Source organism: Lates calcarifer, linkage group LG6, assembly GCF_001640805.2.
Source record: "Lates calcarifer isolate ASB-BC8 linkage group LG6, TLL_Latcal_v3, whole genome shotgun sequence".
Classification (NCBI taxonomy): domain Eukaryota; kingdom Metazoa; phylum Chordata; class Actinopteri; family Centropomidae; genus Lates; species Lates calcarifer.
The window spans coordinates 17,208,065-17,231,371 of NC_066838.1; the positions used below are offsets into that span (position 1 = coordinate 17,208,065).

General features: G+C 34.7%; 3 long non-coding RNA genes across 4 annotated transcripts; 1 reads left to right on the top strand and 2 right to left on the bottom strand.

Annotated features, from left to right (window-relative positions):
- The first annotated feature begins 233 nt into the window (after positions 1–233).
- Positions 234–13,727, top strand: LOC127142570 (uncharacterized). 2 transcript variants are annotated; one of them, XR_007813423.1, is made up of 5 exons: positions 234–571; positions 1,372–1,435; positions 1,721–1,799; positions 2,918–2,979; positions 13,630–13,727. It is a non-coding gene; the product is annotated as an uncharacterized LOC127142570 (long non-coding RNA). The 2 variants fall into 2 exon arrangements; XR_007813422.1 differs by lacking the exon at positions 13,630–13,727 and adding an exon at positions 11,564–11,661.
- Positions 4,514–21,391, bottom strand: LOC108889480 (uncharacterized). The gene is made up of 8 exons (XR_007813421.1): positions 21,033–21,391; positions 18,880–19,242; positions 17,979–18,425; positions 17,079–17,524; positions 16,178–16,624; positions 13,653–13,767; positions 11,587–11,701; positions 4,514–4,979 (listed from the first exon to the last, which is right to left on the bottom strand). It is a non-coding gene; the product is annotated as an uncharacterized LOC108889480 (long non-coding RNA).
- LOC127142571 (uncharacterized) lies at positions 5,739–10,236 on the bottom strand. Its single transcript, XR_007813424.1, has 4 exons — positions 10,006–10,236; positions 8,234–8,376; positions 6,693–6,905; positions 5,739–6,231 (listed from the first exon to the last, which is right to left on the bottom strand). It is a non-coding gene; the product is annotated as an uncharacterized LOC127142571 (long non-coding RNA).
- Positions 21,392–23,307: the final 1,916 nt, after the last annotated feature.

The following is a 23,307-nucleotide window of genomic DNA, read 5'->3' on the forward strand; positions in this document are numbered from 1 at the left end:
CAGTGTGGCTGGAACTTGCAGTCTCTTTTCCTCTCTGTTGATGTTGCAGCTGTAATTAACAGAGATGGTTACTCTAACTTGCCTGCTGTCCTGAAAGAGTGCGTCCAGTCCAGCAGGCCAGTTATAATGTCAAGCCCTGATATTACATGTCAACATATTATAGTGTAACTTGCTGAAAAAAAATCGCAACTTTGAGAAACACATCATTCCCAAATTATTTAAACAAAAGCGTCATTATAGTTCCACACCACAAAGTCCCTACACCCAGCGCCACCCAGCCGTCAGTAAATATCATGGAGTTCTTATAATCAGGGCAGCCTCTACGCAAATATGTCGTCATTGGCCACAACGTGTCTCCTCATTGGCCACGACCTTCTAGGGAGGGGCAGAGATAGGCGGAGAAAGGAAGTGATAACAGATTTAAGCCAAGTTTGAACAGCTGCCTCTGTTTGCTAGTACTGTGAGAAAACGTCGTCACCGAAGAGGTCCGAAGAGTTTAAAACGAACTCTGAACTCTGTTCTTTGTCGAACTCGAGTGAGACTGAACGCTGAACACACCTGCGGCATGAAGGTAAGGCAAACAGTTAGCGGCTAGCGTTAGCATTAATGTTATCGGAGAGCGTTAGCGACGAGCGTTAGCATCGTTTTTATTTGCGTGGGTTTAAGTGTTTTTGTGCTCCAGCTTGATTATTTTAAGCCAGTTTATGGCGGATTATCATGTCGATGTGATCTTTCTGTGTCTATCTGTAGTGGTATTGAATCGCTTTGCCTGTCTGTTTTACATCTACTTATGGTTAGCTTCTCTGTGGTTGTTTTGCATCGTATTGTGTCTTTGGAGTTTCTTGCCTGTTCCGGGTCATTTAACGTTTCTTTGTGTTTCAGTGTGGCAGTTAAGCATCTTATTGTGATCGTTTTGCGACTCTGTTTTTTGCCTCTTTGTCACTTGTGTGTCTTTGTAGCTTTGTGGTGGTAATCTGTCCATAGCCATCCATTGATCCCCTGTTGTGTATATCATTGAGTAGACATTTGTTTGTGGGCACTTGAGGCTTTATTGAGGTCAGTTTGGTGTTAAATACAAGCTTGGAAATTAGATTTTAACACTGTGCTCCTCCACAAGTTTTAAGCCACAAGAGTAGGTCATAATGTATGACCTGAAACAATGAGAACTATTTTAAAAATTGCTTTTCTCTCTGAGATCAATAAAGTCATATTCTAGTAACATAATTAATTTATTCACCTCAAATCTCAAACTGTGATTGTGGTTCCAGTGTTAGGTTTTCAGTGTTGTATTCATCTACACTGTTCAAGTTTTGGAGGTAAACTGTTCTATTAGGTTATTTGTTTTTCAAGTGTTGTACTTGTGTTTTCCAGGTTTACTTGTTCAGCTGCTGCAACCTGGACAGAAACACCAGCTCTCACCTTACAGACCAAACAGGTATGTGTCCTAAAGATTTACCCACTCAGTGTTGATGAGCTAAATTATTAATTAGTGACAGTGTCATTGTTTAAATATTTGGTATTTAATGAGTTAAGTATTGAATATAATAATGACTGCTTAATCGTGTCTATAAATTGTCAGAAAATAGTATCAGTTATAATTATTAAAAATTCAAAATAGTTGTAAGTTAATTTTTGGTTTTGGGGTTAAACTGTTGATGAGGAATAGGTCATAGTGTATTGATTGTTTTCCTTTGTATATTTCTCTTTTTATTTCCTCCAGGTGTCACCATTTTGTCCACGATCGCAGAGAGGCTTTGTGCAATGAAGAAGTTCTTTGAAACCAGGACTTAGACCTCCAGGTAATTCACAAATAGCTTTACATAGACTCTCAAATACAGAACACTGACATTAAATATTTTCAGTAATTGATCTGAAGTCTGAATAGTTTGACTTGCCACAAAAAGACTTAACTCATTATTAAAGTTTATTTACATAGTACATAGTTCATGAATGTACAGTTCTGTCTCTCTCTCTCACTCTCCTAAGCCTGGCACACACTAAAAGATTTTTAAAATCTTACCTGATGTAGAAAATGTGAGAGACCACACACATGATGACAAATAATGTTGGATTTCACTGTTTTGTTCTAATAGTGTATGATGTGCAACGTGAAGACCAACACAGCACACCACACACTAACAGATTCACCACCAACAACCAGACTCTGGACTCTCAAACATGGCGGATGACAATGTCTCTTGATTGTTGTGCTTCTGTCTTCAGTCAGCTTGTTTCCTGATTGGCTAACTCTGTGGATTATTCCATGTGACAATCCACAGAGTGCATGCTCAGCTTTCCTCTGTGTACTCCCCATATGCAGGATTTTCAATCGTAAATATTGAACATGTTTAATATTTATTGATTTGATTGTCTTTGGAGCAGATCAGGGAGGGTAAAATCACTCGAACACACTTCACACAACAGGAGAATTTTGCCAAGATAATTGTTAGAGCCAACCGATAATCGGGCCTTTGCTGACTTTGATCGGGAGAGGGGATTTGGGCCAATAATCAGCTCGATTATTTTTTGGCGTGTAGCCCGCTTTACTCTTTCTCTCTAATTTTGTCTCTTTCTCTCTTCCTTGCTCTCTCAACCAAATTTAGTTCAAATTTACCTTACCTTTGGGGAGAAAAAAACATTTCCATCCACTGCTGTTGTGTGAATATCAGGAGTTGCTGGAGTCAGTTCTTTAGTCAGAGCAGCTTCTTCTGTCTTTGTGTATAAAGCAAATTTAACTCTTGGACTAGTTCTGATTAATCCAGAACCAGTTAGTCCACACTCTGGTTGTAGATTTAGTGTCTTTTACTTAGATCTTTTGACAGTTTGAAGTTCAATACCTAGAAACTCTCTGTGTTTTTATTTTGATGTGCTAAAAGTCACATCTTTATATTAATGTTTGTTGTATTTTTCTCCACAGGATTTAAACTTCAACCATTAAATCACAGAGAGAAGAGACAGACGTGAAGACATTTCCAGAAGGTCAGTGTTAGTTTATTCTTCAGTCTGACTGTCATTGTCTCAGCTGCAGTTTGACACTTTAAAACCTCGTCTGGAACAAATAGCAACAAATTAAAGCTGCTTTAACTTACCCGTATTAGTATTTTTCAGCAATATAGCTGCAAAAATATGTTTGAAAAAAAACAAAATACATATAAATGTAAAACCTTAGTTTAGAATAGAATAGAAACCCTTTTAATAACTAGGTCTAAAAAATAAGTTTAAAACTTTTAATAAATAAATTAACCTTTAAATGTATATTTAAAAATAAACATAAAACCTTTAATGTGTTTGGAACCTTAAATACATAGATCTATAAAAAGTAAATATAAAATCATTTAAAAATACCAGGGCTCCAGACTGCGACCAATTAGTTACATTTTGCAACCATTTTTTGAGACAGTGTAACAAAATTTTACAAGTGGGAGCACCAGTGCGACTTGCAAATATTCCCCCAGCCTTGTGGGTTCTGGTCCAGTGTTTCCTAAACACTGCTTTATTTGTGGTGACCCAAATCATTTATGCTCATGCTACTTCTTTGATCACTCTGCCCGGGGTGGGGCTGCATCCTCAGTGCATGCACCACACATGCACACAGGGAGCGGAAGTGAAACGGGTGAATTTAGGTAACTTGAGTTAATGGCAACTACACCTGTTACTCTTAAGTGCATTAAAAAGTAAAACCCACTGGCTTTTATCCTTTCTTTATCAATCACCTGCAATATTTTCAACAGTTGATGGTAGTCTCCCAATTTGTTTAACGCAACCACAGTGCGCTGGTTAAGCTAATTTTATTGTTGTGAACATTACTGTTGCTGCTCTAGAAACATTATTCATTTGTATTGAAAATATGACTCAACTCTACTCCTGCTCTGAATTTATTCTTTTGAAAAATGAAAAAAAAAACAAAAAAACAGTTATTTAGTAATGAAAAAGAACCAGTAACAGTATGAGCCGGACTGATAAGGGTCTAGATGGATAAAGATAAAATCCTAATGATACCCATCCCTACAGCTGGTTAGAGGCTTTGCCCTGACTTGGAATGAGCAAATCACTGTTCAAATCCCCTCAGTATAAGTCTGGTTTAACCAGTGATATTTTGTGATTATTGTTTTTTATTATGCATAGTGGCATCATTCTATAAAGTATGAAGGATTACTTTATTTTCGCTCATGTTAAAGAGCAACTTAAATGGCTCATATCAATTTTAATAATAGCTTTTTGTTCAAAATTAAACAATATATTGTTATTATCTATTTATTACTAAAGCATTTATTAGTAATATAGTTAACATGGAATAGATCTGAATTTGTTGCATTGAATGTTGATTTAAACCTGCTCCTAAAATTTTCAATAAGGAGCACCAGTGCCACTAGAGGCAAAGTTAGTCTGGAGCCCTGAGTACATTTCAAACCGTAAAGGAATAGGTCTAAACAAAACATTTAAAGAACCTTAAAATACAGGTTTGATAGATAAGGTTGAAACCTGTAAAAATAAATTTTGAACCTTAAAAGGTTCTAAAACAAACCTGTAGGATCTTTATTTAAAACTAAAACATAATTATGAAACTTAAAATATTTAAAAACCCTTACAAAATATGTCTGAACAATGAGTGTAAAACCATAAAAAACACAACTAAATAGTTTAGAAAGACACTTGTTTTTATTCCAGACAACAAATCATAGCAAAGATAATGACAGACATGTGACCACGAGGAAACAATTGTTAGAGCTGGTTAGAATTAATGTAGTTATGAGCACATTTTCCAAAGATGAATATGTCTACTAAGCATCTTTGTGATCATTTTAACTGCTTGTGGTACAATTATTAATTAAATAATTGTTGAATGAGGTGTTTAGTAAAGACATATTAGTCTTTGGAAAATGTACCATTGACTACATTATAGATGGTGGAAGTCTTATCTAATTAATGGCTTCGTAACACTTCTGTTTTCTTTCATCTTCAGCTGCTGTAGTCGTCTTCTGCAGAGACAAGAACACATATTAATCACAGAAACTGATCAGTAAACCTAAATAATTTTATGACATACATATTCTCTATTTTAATGTTTTTATGCTTTACTGTACTATGACTACTACTCTTAAAGTAGCTGTTTTACCTTTGTTTTCCACATATTCACACACACCTTTACATAGTGTGTGTGGTGTAGTGTAGTGTTAATTGATCCTTGACAGGAAATTACTTCAGTACTATTCTATTCCAGTGTGTTTGTGGGTTAGGTTAGATTTTCATTTTGGTATTTTGCCAGAGTGCAATATCAGTACTCAAATCCAATCTATTACTGTGTACATAGTTCTATTTAGACTGTTATATTGTTTATTATTGCATTTCTGCATTACAAAATCACTTTTGTCATATGAACTCAAAAACAGAGAAACTCAACCCAAAAGTAATTTCATTTGTTCATCCTTTTTGATGCCATACTATATTTAATATGATTTTTTGACCATTTTTGACACTATACTGTGACATTTTTTAACCGGTTTTGACGCCATAGTATACTATGACATTTTTGACATCTTATTATACTATGACAATTTTTGACACCCTCCTATACTATGACATTTTTTGACCATCTTTTGATGGTTTTTGACACCATACTACTCTGACCATATTTGACCATTTTTGACCCCTTGCTATAAAATGACATTTTATGACCTTTTTTGACCATTTTTTGATGGTTTTTGACACCTTACTACTCTGACCATATTTGACGCCCTCCTATACTATGACATTTTTTGACATCTTACTATACTGTAACATTTTTGGACTGTTTTTGACACCTTCCTACTCTGACCATATTTGACACCCTCCTATACTATGACATTTTTTGACCATTTTTGGACCATTTTGGACACCTTACTACTCTGACCATATTTGACCATTTGTGACACCTAACTATACTATGACATTTTTGAACACCTTACTATGACATTTTTTGGCAATTTTTTGACACCCTACAACTCTGACCATACTTGACCATTTGTGACACCAAACTATACTATAACATTTGATGCCATACTATGACATGTTTTTTGACACCCTCCTATACTATGACATTTTTTGGCACCTAACTATTCTATGACATTTTTTGACCATTTTTAACGGTTTTTGACACCTTACTACTCTGACCATATTTGACCGTTTTTGACCCCTTGCTATAAAATGACATTTTATGACTTTTTTTGACCATTTTTTGATGGTTTTTGACACCTTACTACTCTGACCATATTTGACTGTTTTTGACCCCTTGCTATAAAATGACATTTTATGACCTTTTGTGACCATTTTTTGATGGTTTTTGACACCTTACTACTCTGACCATATTTGACGCCATACTATACTATGACATTTTTGGCAATTTTTGACACCATACTAAACTGACATTTTTTGACACCTGACTATACTATGACATTCTTTGACCATTTTTTGATGGTTTTTGACACCTTACTACTCTGACCATATTTGACACCATACTATACTATGACATTTTTTGGCACCTAACTATTCTATGACATTTTTTGGCAATTTTTTGACACCCTACTACTCTGACCATACTTGACCATTTGTGACACCAAACTATACTATAACATTTGATGCCATACTATGACATGTTTTTTGACACCCTCCTATACTATGACATTTTTTGACCATCTTTTGATGGTTTTTGACACCTTACTACTCTGACCATATTTGACCGTTTTTGACCCCTTGCTATAAAATGACATTTTATGACCTTTTTTGACCATTTTTTGATGGTTTTTGACACCTTACTACTCTGACCATATTTGACGCCATACTATACTATGACATTTTTGGACTGTTTTTGACACCTTCCTACTCTGACCGTATTTGACACCCTCCTATACTATGACATTTTTTGGCACCTAACTATTCTATGACATTTTTTGACCATTTTTAATGGTTTTTGACACCTTACTACTCTGACCATATTTGACACCATACTATACTATGACATTTTTTGAAGGTTTTTGACACCATACTAAACTGACATTTTTTGACATCTTACTATACTACTAATACTATACTATATGCCATTTTTTGGCAGTTTTTGACCATTTTTTGATGGTTTTTGACACCTTACTACTCTGACCATATTTGACGCCATACTATACTATGACATTTTTTGACATCTTACTATACTATGACATTTTTGGCAATTTTTGACACCCTCCTATACTATGACATTTTTTGAAGGTTTTTGACACCATACTAAACTGACATTTTTTGACATCTTACTATACTACTAATACTATACTATATGTCATTTTTTGGCAGTTTTTGACCCCTTGCTATAAAATGACATTTTATGACCTTTTTTGACCATTTTTTGATGGTTTTTGACACCTTACTACTCTGACCATATTTGACCATTTGTGACACCAAACTACTATAATATTTGATGCCATACTGTGACATTTTTGAACACCTTACTATGACCTTTTTTGACAATTTTTTGATGGTTTTTGACACCTTACTACTCTGACCATATTTGACCATTTGTGACACCTAACTATACTATTACATTTTTGAACCCCTTACTATGACATTTTTTGGCAATTTTTTGATGGTTTCTTGACACCTTCCTACTCTGACCGTATTTGACACCCTCCTATACTATGACATTTTTTGAAGGTTTTTGACACCATACTAAACTGACATTTTTTGACATCTTACTATACTGTAACATTTTTGGACTTTTTTTGACACCTTCCTACTCTGACCGTATTTGACACCCTCCTATACTATGACATTTTTTGGCACCTAACTATTCTATGACATTTTTTGACCATTTTTAACGGTTTTTGACACCTTACTACTCTGACCATATTTGACCGTTTTTGACCCCTTGCTATAAAATGACATTTTATGACTTTTTTTGACCATTTTTTGATGGTTTTTGACACCTTACTACTCTGACCATATTTGACTGTTTTTGACCCCTTGCTATAAAATGACATTTTATGACCTTTTGTGACCATTTTTTGATGGTTTTTGACACCTTACTACTCTGACCATATTTGACGCCATACTATACTATGACATTTTTGGCAATTTTTGACACCATACTAAACTGACATTTTTTGACACCTGACTATACTATGACATTCTTTGACCATTTTTTGATGGTTTTTGACACCTTACTACTCTGACCATATTTGACACCATACTATACTATGACATTTTTTGGCACCTAACTATTCTATGACATTTTTTGACCATTTTTAACGGTTTTTGACACCTTACTACTCTGACCATATTTGACCGTTTTTGACCCCTTGCTATAAAATGACATTTTATGACTTTTTTTGACCATTTTTTGATGGTTTTTGACACCTTACTACTCTGACCATATTTGACCGATTTTGACCCCTTGCTATAAAATGACATTTTATGACTTTTTTTGACCATTTTTTGATGGTTTTTGACACCTTACTACTCTGACCATATTTGACCGTTTTTGACCCCTTGCTATAAAATGACATTTTATGACCTTTTTTGACCATTTTTTGATGGTTTTTGACACCTTACTACTCTGACCATATTTGACGCCATACTATACTATGACATTTTTTGACATCTTACTATACTGTAACATTTTTGGACTGTTTTTGACACCTTCCTACTCTGACATTTTTTGGCACCTAACTATTCTATGACATTTTTTGACCATTTTTGGACCATTTTGGACACCTTACTACTCTGACCATATTTGACCATTTGTGACACCTAACTATACTATGACATTTTTGAACCCCTTACTATGACATTTTTTTGGCAATTTTTTGATGGTTTCTTGACAGCTTCCTACTCTGACCGTATTTGACACCCTCCTATACTATGACATTTTTTGAAGGTTTTTGACACCATACTAAACTGACATTTTTTGACACCTGACTATACTATGACATTCTTTGACCATTTTTTGACATCTTACTATACTACTAATACTATACTATATGCCATTTTTTGGCAGTTTTTGACCCCTTGCTATAATATGACATTTTATGACCTTTTTTGACCATTTTTTGATGGTTTTTGACACCTTACTACTCTGACCGTATTTGACACCCTCCTATACTATGACATTTTTTGGCACCTAACTATTCTATGACATTTTTTGACCATTTTTAACGGTTTTTGACACCTTACTACTCTGACCATATTTGACACCATACTATACTATGACATTTTTTGACATCTTACTATACTGTAACATTTTTGGACTTTTTTTGACACCTTCCTACTCTGACCGTATTTGACACCCTCCTATACTATGACATTTTTTGGCACCTAACTATTCTATGACATTTTTTGACCATTTTTAACGGTTTTTGACACCTTACTACTCTGACCATATTTGACCGTTTTTGACCCCTTGCTATAAAATGACATTTTATGACTTTTTTTTGACCATTTTTTGACGGTTTTTGACACCTTACTACTCTGACCATATTTGACCGTTTTTGACCCCTTGCTATAAAATGACATTTTATGACTTTTTTTGACCATTTTTTGATGGTTTTTGACACCTTACTACTCTGACCATATTTGACTGTTTTTGACCCCTTGCTATAAAATGACATTTTATGACCTTTTTTGACCATTTTTTGATGGTTTTTGACACCTTACTACTCTGACCATATTTGACGCCATACTATACTATGACATTTTTGGCAATTTTTGACACCATACTAAACTGACATTTTTTGACACCTGACTATACTATGACATTCTTTGACCATTTTTTGATGGTTTTTGACACCTTACTACTCTGACCATATTTGACACCTGACTATACTATGACATTTTTTGGCAATTTTTTGACACCCTACTACTCTGACCATACTTGACCATTTGTGACACCAAACTATACTATAACATTTGATGCCATACTATGACATGTTTTTTGACACCCTCCTATACTATGACATTTTTTGACCATCTTTTGATGGTTTTTGACACCTTACTACTCTGACCATATTTGACCGTTTTTGACCCCTTGCTATAAAATGACATTTTATGACCTTTTTTGACCATTTTTTGATGGTTTTTGACACCTTACTACTCTGACCATATTTGACGCCATACTATACTATGACATTTTTGGACTGTTTTTGACACCTTCCTACTCTGACCGTATTTGACACCCTCCTATACTATGACATTTTTTGGCACCTAACTATTCTATGACATTTTTTGACCATTTTTAATGGTTTTTGACACCTTACTACTCTGACCATATTTGACACCATACTATACTATGACATTTTTTGAAGGTTTTTGACACCATACTAAACTGACATTTTTTGACATCTTACTATACTACTAATACTATACTATATGCCATTTTTTGGCAGTTTTTGACCATTTTTTGATGGTTTTTGACACCTTACTACTCTGACCATATTTGACACCATACTATACTATGACATTTTTTGACATCTTACTATACTATGACATTTTTGGCAATTTTTGACACCCTCCTATACTATGACATTTTTTGAAGGTTTTTGACACCATACTAAACTGACATTTTTTGACATCTTACTATACTACTAATACTATACTATATGCCATTTTTTGGCAGTTTTTGACCCCTTGCTATAAAATGACATTTTATGACCTTTTTTGACCATTTTTTGATGGTTTTTGACACCTTACTACTCTGACCATATTTGACACCATACTATACTATGACATTTTTTGACATCTTACTATACTATGACATTTTTGGACTGTTTTTGACACCTTACTACTCTGACCATATTTGACACCATACTATACTATGACATTTTTTGACATCTTACTATACTATGACATTTTTGGCAATTTTTGACACCATACTAAACTGACATTTTTTGACACCTGACTATACTATGACATTCTTTGACCATTTTTTGATGGTTTTTGACACCTTACTACTCTGACCATATTTGACACCATACTATACTATGACATTTTTTGACATCTTACTATACTGTAACATTTTTGGACTTTTTTTGACACCTTCCTACTCTGACCGTATTTGACACCCTCCTATACTATGACATTTTTTGGCACCTAACTATTCTATGACATTTTTTGACCATTTTTAACGGTTTTTGACACCTTACTACTCTGACCATATTTGACCATTTGTGATACTATACTATGACATTTTTTTGGCAGTTTTTGACCATTTTTTGATGGTTTTTGACATCTTATTATACTATGACAATTTTTGACACCTGACTATACTATGACATGTTTTGACCAGTTTTGACATCATACAATACTATGACGTTTTTTGACAAATTTTGACACCATAGTATACTATGACATTTTTGACATTTCTTGACCGTTTTTGACACCATACTATGACATTTTTTGACATCTTATTATACTATGACCATATTTGACGCCATGCTATCCTATGACATTTTTTGGTATTTTTTTTTTACACCTTACTATATATTTAATAATATACATTTTTATTTTTATTTTGGATTACTATGACTTCTGTATTGTTTTTATATTACAGATGTAAAGCTGTTTGTGAATTACCTGGAGGCCTCTGTTCTGGTCTCAAAGAAGTCTCTCTTCATTGTATGAAGACTCTCTGTTATTGTGGACGGCGTCGCTGCTATCGTGGACAATGTCATGGCCGAAGTGGTGATGCCTGGAGGAAATCAAAGAGAAACATACAAAGGAAAATGATCAATACACCACTACCTATTCCTCATCAACAGTTTAACCATGAAAACACAGATAAATGTTCAATATTACAGCTGAACCAGAAGATTTAACAAACATTAGAGGGCTGTTTCAGAAAATGAACAGTTGACTGTCATCATTGCCTGAAGAACCAACAATAAAAATATTTGGAAAAAAGTAAAATGACCATTAATTGTGTATCTATCAACTAATCACTGAAGCAATCATGTATGTTACTGTGAACTACACAATAATAATAAACACTCAGTTAAGTAAATGTTTCAATGAATCATTTTAACTTGTAACTGCAGTAAAAAGTCTGAGTATTTCTTCCACCACAGACGGTCACATACAGAATCATTATTTCACACTTCAACCTTTTTCTTATCAACATATTTAAAATGTCTTTGTTCAGTGTTGTTTTCGTTTAATGAGTAACAAATACATTTACAAAGATTTTAACAGCAGCATAGATAGAAAATAAGTGTAGAACTGGTCGGTATATATTGTAAAGTTATTTATAAAATCGCCCTCTCACCAACAATTAACACACGAACAACTCACTCCAATATTTAATTCATGGAATTGATATTGTTTTGTACAGTGTAGTGTTGTATGTCTTGCACATAATTAAGAATTAAATTTTTTTTTTCAGATGTACCATCAAACTGAAGTTAAGATCCTTTTCCAACCCTTTGTGACTGCTCCTTAACAACATTAACATTTTTGACACATTTTTTGGCAGTTTTTGACACTTTGCTATACTATGACATTTTTTGACACCTTACTATGACATTTTTTTGACGGCTTACTATATTATGACATTTTTGGACTGTTTTTGACGCCATACTAAACTATGACATTTTTTGACAGTTTTTGACGCCATACTACTCTGACCATATTTGACACCATACTATACTATGACATTTTTTGACAGTTTTGATGCCATTCTATGACAATTTTTGACCGGTTTTGACGCCATACTATACTATGACAATTTTTGACACCTGACTATACTATGACATTTTTTGACCGTTTTTGATGCCATACTATACGATGAATTGAAAATGACTTCTCCTTAGCAACATTAACATTTTTGACACTTTGCTATACTATGACATTTTTTGACACCTTACTATGACATTTTTTTGACGGCTTACTATATTATGACATTTTTTGACATCTTACTATACTATGACATTTTTGGACTTTTTTTGACACCTTCCTACACTATGACATTTTTGGCAATTTTTGACGGCATACTATACTATGACATTTTTTGACAGTTTTTCACACTTTGCTATACTATGACATTTTTTGACATTTCTTGACCGTTTTTGACACCATACTATGACATTTTTGGACCGGTTTTGACGGCATACTATACTATGACATTTTTTTGGCAGTTTTTGACACCTTACTACTCTGGCCATATTTGACGGCATACTATACTATGACATTTTTTTGGCAGTTTTTGACACCTTACTACTCTGACCATATTTGACCATTTGTGATACTATACTATGACATTTTTTTGGCAGTTTTTGACCATTTTTTGATGGTTTTTGACATCTTATTATACTATGACAATTTTTGACACCTGACTATACTATGACATGTTTTGACCAGTTTTGACATCATACAATACTATGACGTTTTTTGACAAATTTTGACACCATAGTATACTATGACATTTTTGACATTTCTTGACCGTTTTTGACACCATACTATGACATTTTTTGACATCTTATTATACTATGACCATATTTGACGCCATGCTATCCTATGACATTTTTTGGTATTTTTTTTTTACACCTTACTATATATTTAATAATATACATTTTTATTTTTATTTTGGATTACTATGACTTCTGTATTGCTTTTATATTACAGATGTAAAGCTGTTTGTGAATTACCTGGAGGCCTCTGTTCTGGTCTCAAAGAAGTCTCTCTTCATTGTATGAAGACTCTCTGTTATTGTGGACGGCGTCGCTGCTATCGTGGACAATGTCATGGCCGAAGTGGTGATGCCTGGAGGAAATCAAAGAGAAACATACAAAGGAAAATGATCAATACACCACTACCTATTCCTCATCAACAGTTTAACCATGAAAACACAGATAAATGTTCAATATTACAGCTGAACCAGAAGATTTAACAAACATTAGAGGGCTGTTTCAGAAAATGAACAGTTGACTGTCATCATTGCCTGAAGAACCAACAATAAAAATATTTGGAAAAAAGTAAAATGACCATTAATTGTGTATCTATCAACTAATCACTGAAGCAATCATGTATGTTACTGTGAACTACACAATAATAATAAACACTCAGTTAAGTAAATGTTTCAATGAATCATTTTAACTTGTAACTGCAGTAAAAAGTCTGAGTATTTCTTCCACCACAGACGGTCACATACAGAATCATTATTTCACACTTCAACCTTTTTCTTATCAACATATTTAAAATGTCTTTGTTCAGTGTTGTTTTCGTTTAATGAGTAACAAATACATTTACAAAGATTTTAACAGCAGCATAGATAGAAAATAAGTGTAGAACTGGTCGGTATATATTGTAAAGTTATTTATAAAATCGCCCTCTCACCAACAATTAACACACGAACAACTCACTCCAATATTTAATTCATGGAATTGATATTGTTTTGTACAGTGTAGTGTTGTATGTCTTGCACATAATTAAGAATTAAATTTTTTTTTTCAGATGTACCATCAAACTGAAGTTAAGATCCTTTTCCAACCCTTTGTGACTGCTCCTTAACAACATTAACATTTTTGACACATTTTTTGGCAGTTTTTGACACTTTGCTATACTATGACATTTTTTGACACCTTACTATGACATTTTTTTGACGGCTTACTATATTATGACATTTTTTGACATCTTACTATACTATGACATTTTTGGACTGTTTTTGACGCCATACTAAACTATGACATTTTTTGACAGTTTTTGACGCCATACTACTCTGACCATATTTGACACCATACTATACTATGACATTTTTTGACACCTGACTATACTATAACATTTTTTGACAGCTTACTATACTATGACATTTTTTGACAGTTTTGATGCCATTCTATGACAATTTTTGACCGGTTTTGACGCCATACTATACTATGACAATTTTTGACACCTGACTATACTATGACATTTTTTGACCGTTTTTGATGCCATACTATACGATGAATTGAAAATGACTTCTCCTTAGCAACATTAACATTTTTGACACTTTGCTATACTATGACATTTTTTGACACCTTACTATGACATTTTTTTGACGGCTTACTATATTATGACATTTTTTGACATCTTACTATACTATGACATTTTTGGACTTTTTTTGACACCTTCCTACACTATGACATTTTTGGCAATTTTTGACGGCATACTATACTATGACATTTTTTGACAGTTTTTCACACTTTGCTATACTATGACATTTTTTGACATTTCTTGACCGTTTTTGACACCATACTATGACATTTTTGGACCGGTTTTGACGGCATACTATACTATGACATTTTTTTGGCAGTTTTTGACACCTTACTACTCTGGCCATATTTGACGGCATACTATACTATAACATTTTTTGACAGTTTTTCACACTTTGCTATACTATGACATTTTTTGACATTTCTTGACCGTTTTTGACACCATACTATGACATTTTTGGACCGGTTTTGACGGCATACTATACTATGACATTTTTTTGGCAGTTTTTGACACCTTACTACTCTGACCATATTTGACGCCATACTATACTATGACATTTTTTGACATCTTATTATACTATGACAATTTTTGACAGTTTTTGATGCCATACTATGACAATTTTTGACACCTGACTATAGTATGACATTTTTTGACCGGTTTTGACGCCATACTATATGATGACATTTTTTGACCATTTTTGACAGCATACTATACTATGACATTTTTTGACATCTTACTATTCTATGACATTTTTTCACTGTTTTTTACGCCATACAATACTATGACAGTTTTTGATGCATTACTATCTTATTACTTTTTTGACCATTTTTGGAAGTCTTAAAATATTGACATTTTTTGATGACTTATATGACATTTATAATGTCTTAGTGTTACATGACATTTTTACTCCTATTTTGGATTGCTATTACTTCTTCACTGCTTTTGTATTACAGATTACTTTTACTGTTACCTCTAATATTATTTACCATTCCTTTTTACTGATATTATGTATTACTTCTAAATTTACAGACAATTCTTACTGTCGCAAACTACATCTAGTAACAGATTACTTTTGACATTGCTAATTACTTTTACATTACTTCTATTAATAGAGATTACTCATACATAGCAGATTACTGAACATAAAAAATGTAATGCCAGTGCTCTGTGTTGGACAGTTGATGTAAAGCTGTTTGTGAATTACCTGGAGGCCTCTGTCCTGGTCCCAAATAACTGCTTCATTGTACAAAGACTCTCTGTGATCGTGGACTACGTTTCTGTGATCGCGGACAATGTCTCCGAGATTATGGACAAAGTCTCTGTGATCATGGACAATGTCTGTGTGATCGTGGACGATGTCTCTGAGATCATAGACGGTGTCTCTGTGATCATCGACAATGTCTCTATGATCGCGGGCAATGCCGTCAAATCGGTGACCCCCGTCTCCGCCGATTCTATCGCAAGGTCTCTACGAAGCATGGATAATGTCTCTGATCATGGACAACGTCTCTCTCATCTTTGACAAGGTCTCTGCTATCATGGACAATGTCTCTGATAATGGACGATGTCTCCCTCATCCTCAACAATGTCTCTCCGATCATGGACGAAGTCTCTGCGATCGTGGACGATGTCATGGACAAAGTGGTGACGCCTGGAGGAAATCAAAGAGAAACATACAAGGAAAATTAGCAATACACTACTACCTATTCCTCATCAACAGTTTAACCTCGAAAAGACATAAATATTTAACATTACAGCTGAATCAGAACATTTAACAAAACATTTTTGATGATTTGATTATTTGAACATTTTTCTAATATTAGATTACTTTCACCATTACACACTACTTTTCTCATTACATATCACTTCTAAATACAAATAACATATACTGTTGCAAACTACATCTAGTACCAGATTGTTTATTGTATTTTTCTTCTGATATTACTTTTACATGACTTCTGTTAACACAGATTACTTTTACATCTTTTTCATACTGCAAATTACTTCTATTATTATACTTTACTGTTATACCGAACACTTAACATAAACAATTTAATACCAGTGCTCTGTGTTGAACAGTTGATGTAAAGCAGTTTGTGAATTACCTGGAGGCCTCTGTCCTGGTCTCAAAGAACTGCTTCATTGTACGAAGACTCTCTGTGATCGTGGACTACGTCTCTGTGATCGCGGACAATGTCTCCGAGATTATGGACAAAGGCTCTGTGATCATGGACAATGTCTGTGTGACGTGGACGATGTCTCTGAGATCATAGACGGTGTCTCTGTGATCATCGACAATGTCTCCATGATCGCGGGCAATGCCGTCAAATCGGTGACCCCCGTCTCCGCCGATTCTATCGCAAGGTCTCTACGAAGCATGGATAATGTCTCTGATCATGGACAACGTCTCTCTCATCTTTGACAAGGTCTCTGCTATCATGGACAACGTCTCTGATCATGGACGATGTCTCCCTCATCCTCAACAATGTCTCTCCGATCATGGACGAAGTCTCTGCGATCGTGGACGATGTCGTGGACAAAGTGGTGACGCCTGGAGGAAATCAAAGAGAAACATACAAGGAAAATTAGCAATACACTACTACCTATTCCTCATCAACAGTTTAACCTCGAAAAGACATAAATATTCAACACTACAGCTGAATCAGAACATTTAACAAAACATTTTTGATGATTTGATTATTTGAACATTTTTCTAATATTAGATTACTTTCACCATTACACACTACTTTTCTCATTACATATCACTTCTAAATACAAATAACATATAGTGTTGCAAACTACATCTAGTAACAGATTGTTTATTGTATTTTTCTTCTGATATTACTTTTACATGACTTCTGTTAACACAGATTACTTTTACATCATTTTCATACTGCAAATTACTTCTATTATTATACTTTACTGATATACCGAACACTTAACATAAACAATTTAATACCAGTGCTCTGTGTTGGACAGTTGATGTAAAGCTGTTTGTGAATTACCTGGAGGCCTCTGTCCTGGTCTCAAATAACTGCTTCATTGTACGAAGACTCTCTGTGATCGTGGACTACGTCTCTGTGATCGCGGACAATGTCTCCGAGATTATGGACAAAGTCTCTGTGATCATGGACAATGTCTGTGTGATCGTGGACGATGTCTCTGAGATCATAGACGGTGTCTCTGTGATCATCGACAATGTCTCCATGATCGCGGGCAATGCCGTCAAATCGGTGACCCCCGTCTCCGCCGATTCTATCGCAAGGTCTCTACGAAGCATGGATAATGTCTCTGATCATGGACAACGTCTCTCTCATCTTTGACAAGGTCTCTGCTATCATGGACAATGTCTCTGATCATGGACGATGTCTCCCTCATCCTCAACAATGTCTCTCCGATCATGGACGAAGTCTCTGCGATCGTGGACGATGTCGTGGACAAAGTGGTGACGCCTGGAGGAAATCAAAGAGAAACATACAAGGAAAATTAGCAATACACTACTACCTATTCCTCATCAACAGTTTAACCTCGAAAAGACATAAATATTCAACACTACAGCTGAATCAGAACATTTAACAAAACATTTTTGATGATTGGATTATTTGAACATTTTTCTAATATTAGATTACTTTCACCATTACACACTACTTTTCTCATTACATATCACTTCTAAATACAAATAACTTATACTGTTGCAAACTACATCTAGTATCAGATTGTTTATTGTATTTTTCTTCTGATATTACTTTTACATGACTTCTGTTAACACAGATTACTTTTACATCATTTTTATACTGCAAATTACTTCTATTATTATACTTTACTGATATACCGAACACTTAACATAAACAATTTAATACCAGTGCTCTGTGTTGGACAGTTGATGTAAAGCAGTTTGTGAATTACCTGGAGGCGTCTGTCCTGGTCTCAAAGAACTGCTTCATTGTACGAAGACTCTCTGTGATCGTGGACAATGTCTCTGAGATTATGGACAAAGGCTCTGTGATCATCGACAATGTCTCCATGATCGCGGGCAATGCCGTCAAATCGGTGACCCCCGTCTCCGCCGATTCTATCGCAAGGTCTCTACGAAGCATGGATAATGTCTCTGATCATGGACAACGTCTCTCTCATCTTTGACAAGGTCTCTGCTATCATGGACAATGTCTCTGATCATGGACGATGTCTCCCTCATCCTCAACAATGTCTCTCCGATCATGGACGAAGTCTCTGCAATCGTGGACGGTGTCGTGGACAAAGTGGTGACGCCTGGAGGAAATCAAAGAGAAACATACAAGGAAAATTAGCAATACACTACTACCTATTCCTCATCAACAGTTTAACCATGAAAACACAGACAAATATTCAACATTACTGCTGAACCAGAAGATTTAACAAACATTAGAGGGCTGTTTCAGAAAATGAACAGTTGACGGTCATCATTGCCTGAAGAACCAACAATAAAAATATTTGGGAAAAAGTCAAATGACCATTAATTGTGTATCTATCAACTAATCACTGAAGCAATCTTGTATGTTACTGTGAACTACACAATAATAATAAACACTCAGTTAAGTAAATGTTTCAATGAATCATTTTAACTTGTGTTATTATACTGCAGTAAAAAGTCTGAGTATTTCTACCACCACAGATGGTCACATACAAAATTATTATTTCACACTTCAACCTTCTTATTAACATATTTAAAATGTCTTTGTTCAGTGTTGTTTTTGTTTAATGAATAACAAATACATTTACAAAGGTTTTAACAGCAGCATAGGTAGAAAATCTTAAGTAAATAAGTGTAGAACTGGTCGGTATACACTATAAAGTTATTTTTAAAACGCCCTCTCACCAACAATTAAATTAACACACTCACTCAAATATTTGATTTATGGAATTGATATTGTTTTGTACAGTGTAGTGTTGTATGTCTTGCACATAATTAAGAATTTCAAATTTTCATTTCAAAAGATGTTTTACTATAGTGACATTTTTCCTTCCATTTTGGATTACTATTACTTATTGCCTTTATATTACTTTTACTGATACCTCTAATATTAGATTACTTTTACCACTGCATATTACTTTTCTTATTAGGGCTCGAGCAGGAAGCATGCTAAGGCAGCATTCAAAAGTGATCCCCCATTGGGCTTACTTTGTCGTACATTGACTAAATTCGGACCAGATACATGCCCAAATGTACAAAAAAAGTCTCCTGATGTCATGACCTCAAACCAACAGGAAATCAGCCATTTTGACTTTAATTCACAAATTTTCCATCTGGGAACACTGTCTTTGAACGAACTCCTAGAGATTTAATCATATCGACTTCAAACTCAGCTCTGAAGGGCTTTGTGATTAAAAGTTACCAAAAGCTTGAGTTACCGTCAAAGGGCACCTCAAATTTGCTATTGTTAACACTGACATCCAGGTATAAAGCAGCCAGGTACAGACTCAATACAACACAAAATGACCACAAATAGACACAAAACGACGACAGCAACATGATAGACCGCTATAAAATGTTAAAATGACCAGGGTGGAACACAAAATTACAAATAGATGCAAGATGTCAGTAAAGGGACTGTTACAACAGGGATTTGGGCAGCCTATCAATAGCTCCTTGGGTTTTCACCTGTCCATGTTGGGGGTCCACAACTCAAGTCAGGGACGCGTCACTCACGGAAACATAAACAAACTCTTACCCACGCGATAAATAGGTTAAAAGAGAAGGCTATTGCTAACGTTCGCTGCTAACGCAAATACTAACGCTAGCCGCTAGCTAGTTAGCTCCTTAGCCGTACCTCCGCGCCGCACGTGTGTTCAGCGTCCAGCCTCATTCCTGTTGAACAAAAGATTAGCTTCAGAGCTTGTTTTTGTAATATTTGCAAAGACAGGTGATCTCTTGAAACGTTAGTCAAAATGCTGATAATACTTGATTAGACTAATCGTTGATGGAGTAATACCAACAAGACAGCTGATTAACTTTGCTGTAGGACTTTATGTGCAGTCTATGTGTGGGTCTAGTTGTGCTATAGCATTTCACGTTAACTTACCTCCAGTAGCTGCTGCAATCGGGAGCGACGTGAGCGCTGAGGCCGAGTCGCTCTCTTCCCTAATCCGTCAAGTTCGTAGCACCGGTTAGCATCACAGCTAGGCTAACGTTAGCGATTAGCAGACGAGGGATTAGCCGATCATAGGCAGGGTAGAAGCGGGGAAAATAACACTTCTTCAACGTAATTCCCAGGGATATATTACCATTACCTACACGTTCATGGTTCAATGGTAGAGAAGGAAATGGCCCAAAACAAAATACAGAGTGGGTGCTCAATGGCCGAAGGAGAGTTCTGCACTCTACACGTGATTGCTCTTCTTCAACGACCCGGATGTGCATCACAGTAAACTGAATGGAGGACTGAAATTGAAACGTAAGAACAAAATATGGAAATATGCAGAGAACTTAATTTAACCTTAAATTACAATTTATGTAATTTCAATTCAGTTTTTTAATGCAACTATATTACTATATATAACTATATCACTACCAATTAAAAATACAATTTCAAATTCAGTTTCCAGTAGCACATATTTCTGCCCATGGGTGGTTAGTTTTTCAAGTCTTTGAGTGTTTGTATTGAGTCTTGGACTTCAAAATTTACTGCCCCTCATTTCCTTTGTCATCTATCTGTATATCATACTGTGTATACCCAATGTTGCTGGAAGAAATAAAGGTTTGTAGGAATGGTCAGCAACCATTGTAATGACAACCAACTAGGAGGTGAGGATCACACTGTTTGATTGTAAGAATGCAAGTGTACATTAATGTCAGTCCTGCAACAGTTATTTTTATTATCAGTTCATCTGTCGAGTATTGAGTCAATTTATTGAGTCACTGTCTAGTCAATAAATATCCAAAAACAGTGAGTTAACAATTTCAAAACAACTGTTTTGTTTCCAAAACCCAAAGATTTACCGATTTACTGACAATTAAGTCAAGGAAAAACAACAGATTCATTAAAAAATCAATTGGCATTATTGCTAGAAAAATGATACTATATATGATAATATGATATGATAATAATAAACAATAAATCAATTACAAGAATGTTTGTGTCCATCAATGAATGAAAGTAGAAGCTCTATTAAAATTAACTGTGTTCTTACAGCCAGATAAGCTAGAAGTTATATGTAAATAGATTGCGCTCTTGAACAATGTTCTGTTTAAATAATTTATGTTTGACCTCATTCCAGCTAGGTGTTCTGTCATCATTGTGATATTATGTTGTTTATACTATATCAATAAAAATCTGAAATTGTGTTATTTTTGCAACAAGGGGTGAAATGTCCACATTTCAGTTTATATATTGTTTAACAGTATGGGTTGTGTTTAATCACACAGTTGTTGTTTGTAGGAAAAAAGAGCTGCAAGTTCAGTGTTACCAATATCTCTTGTAAATGAATCAGTCGCCCACACTTTGATGGTTGTCTGCTAATTGATAAATGATTATTACACTCAATTCGCAACGTAACCCACCTCATAATTACCAATTATGTGGTATGATAACTAAGACTGGTAAGACTGAGAGCAGGTAACACAATTACAACAGTGACAATAAATAAAAAAGGTTCTTCAGATTGATGCTACAGTACACATTTCTCTTTCCAATAAATCAAGGTCTGGAGGATCACCAATGATTTTCTGTGAGCTACTCTGTCAGAGTTTGAATGCTTTTTAAAAAAGGTACAAAAGGGAGAATATTCAGTGCCTTGATAAATTCCTTAAGTGTACATTATTGCCAGAAGCTTTCACAGCAGGTAAAGGATTTCTTTCTAGGACTACAGAAGAACAAATCAAAATGTCTTGTTTTGCAATTTGTACGAAAAAGTAATGTGTGTCAACCAATGAAACAGTTTTTGACCTCTCCTGAATAAGCCATCATAACAAAAAGTCTATACTGAAAGGATTTAAGACCAGATATTAGTCACTGTTATTGATATTTCTCCAGCACAGGGCCAAAAAAAGAAAAACTGCCTACCTAAATGCCACAGAAAGGGAGCACTTCTCTTAAAATATCACACTGTCTCTCGAGGGCTGCCTGCCGTGTATTGGGTTTATTACAACAAAGAGTGTATAGTGTGTTATAGTCAAAACCAGCCAACCATTAGACTCGAATGTAGCCTGGTCCTAGACCCTCTGTCGAGAACATAAAATACTAAAAACAGAAATGTCACAGGTCCTCTGTTAAGATATACTATACTGTAGATTTACATATCTGAGGACAAAACAAATCTAGAAAGCAAAAAGGGGGTTTAAGGTATTTTAAAATCAGT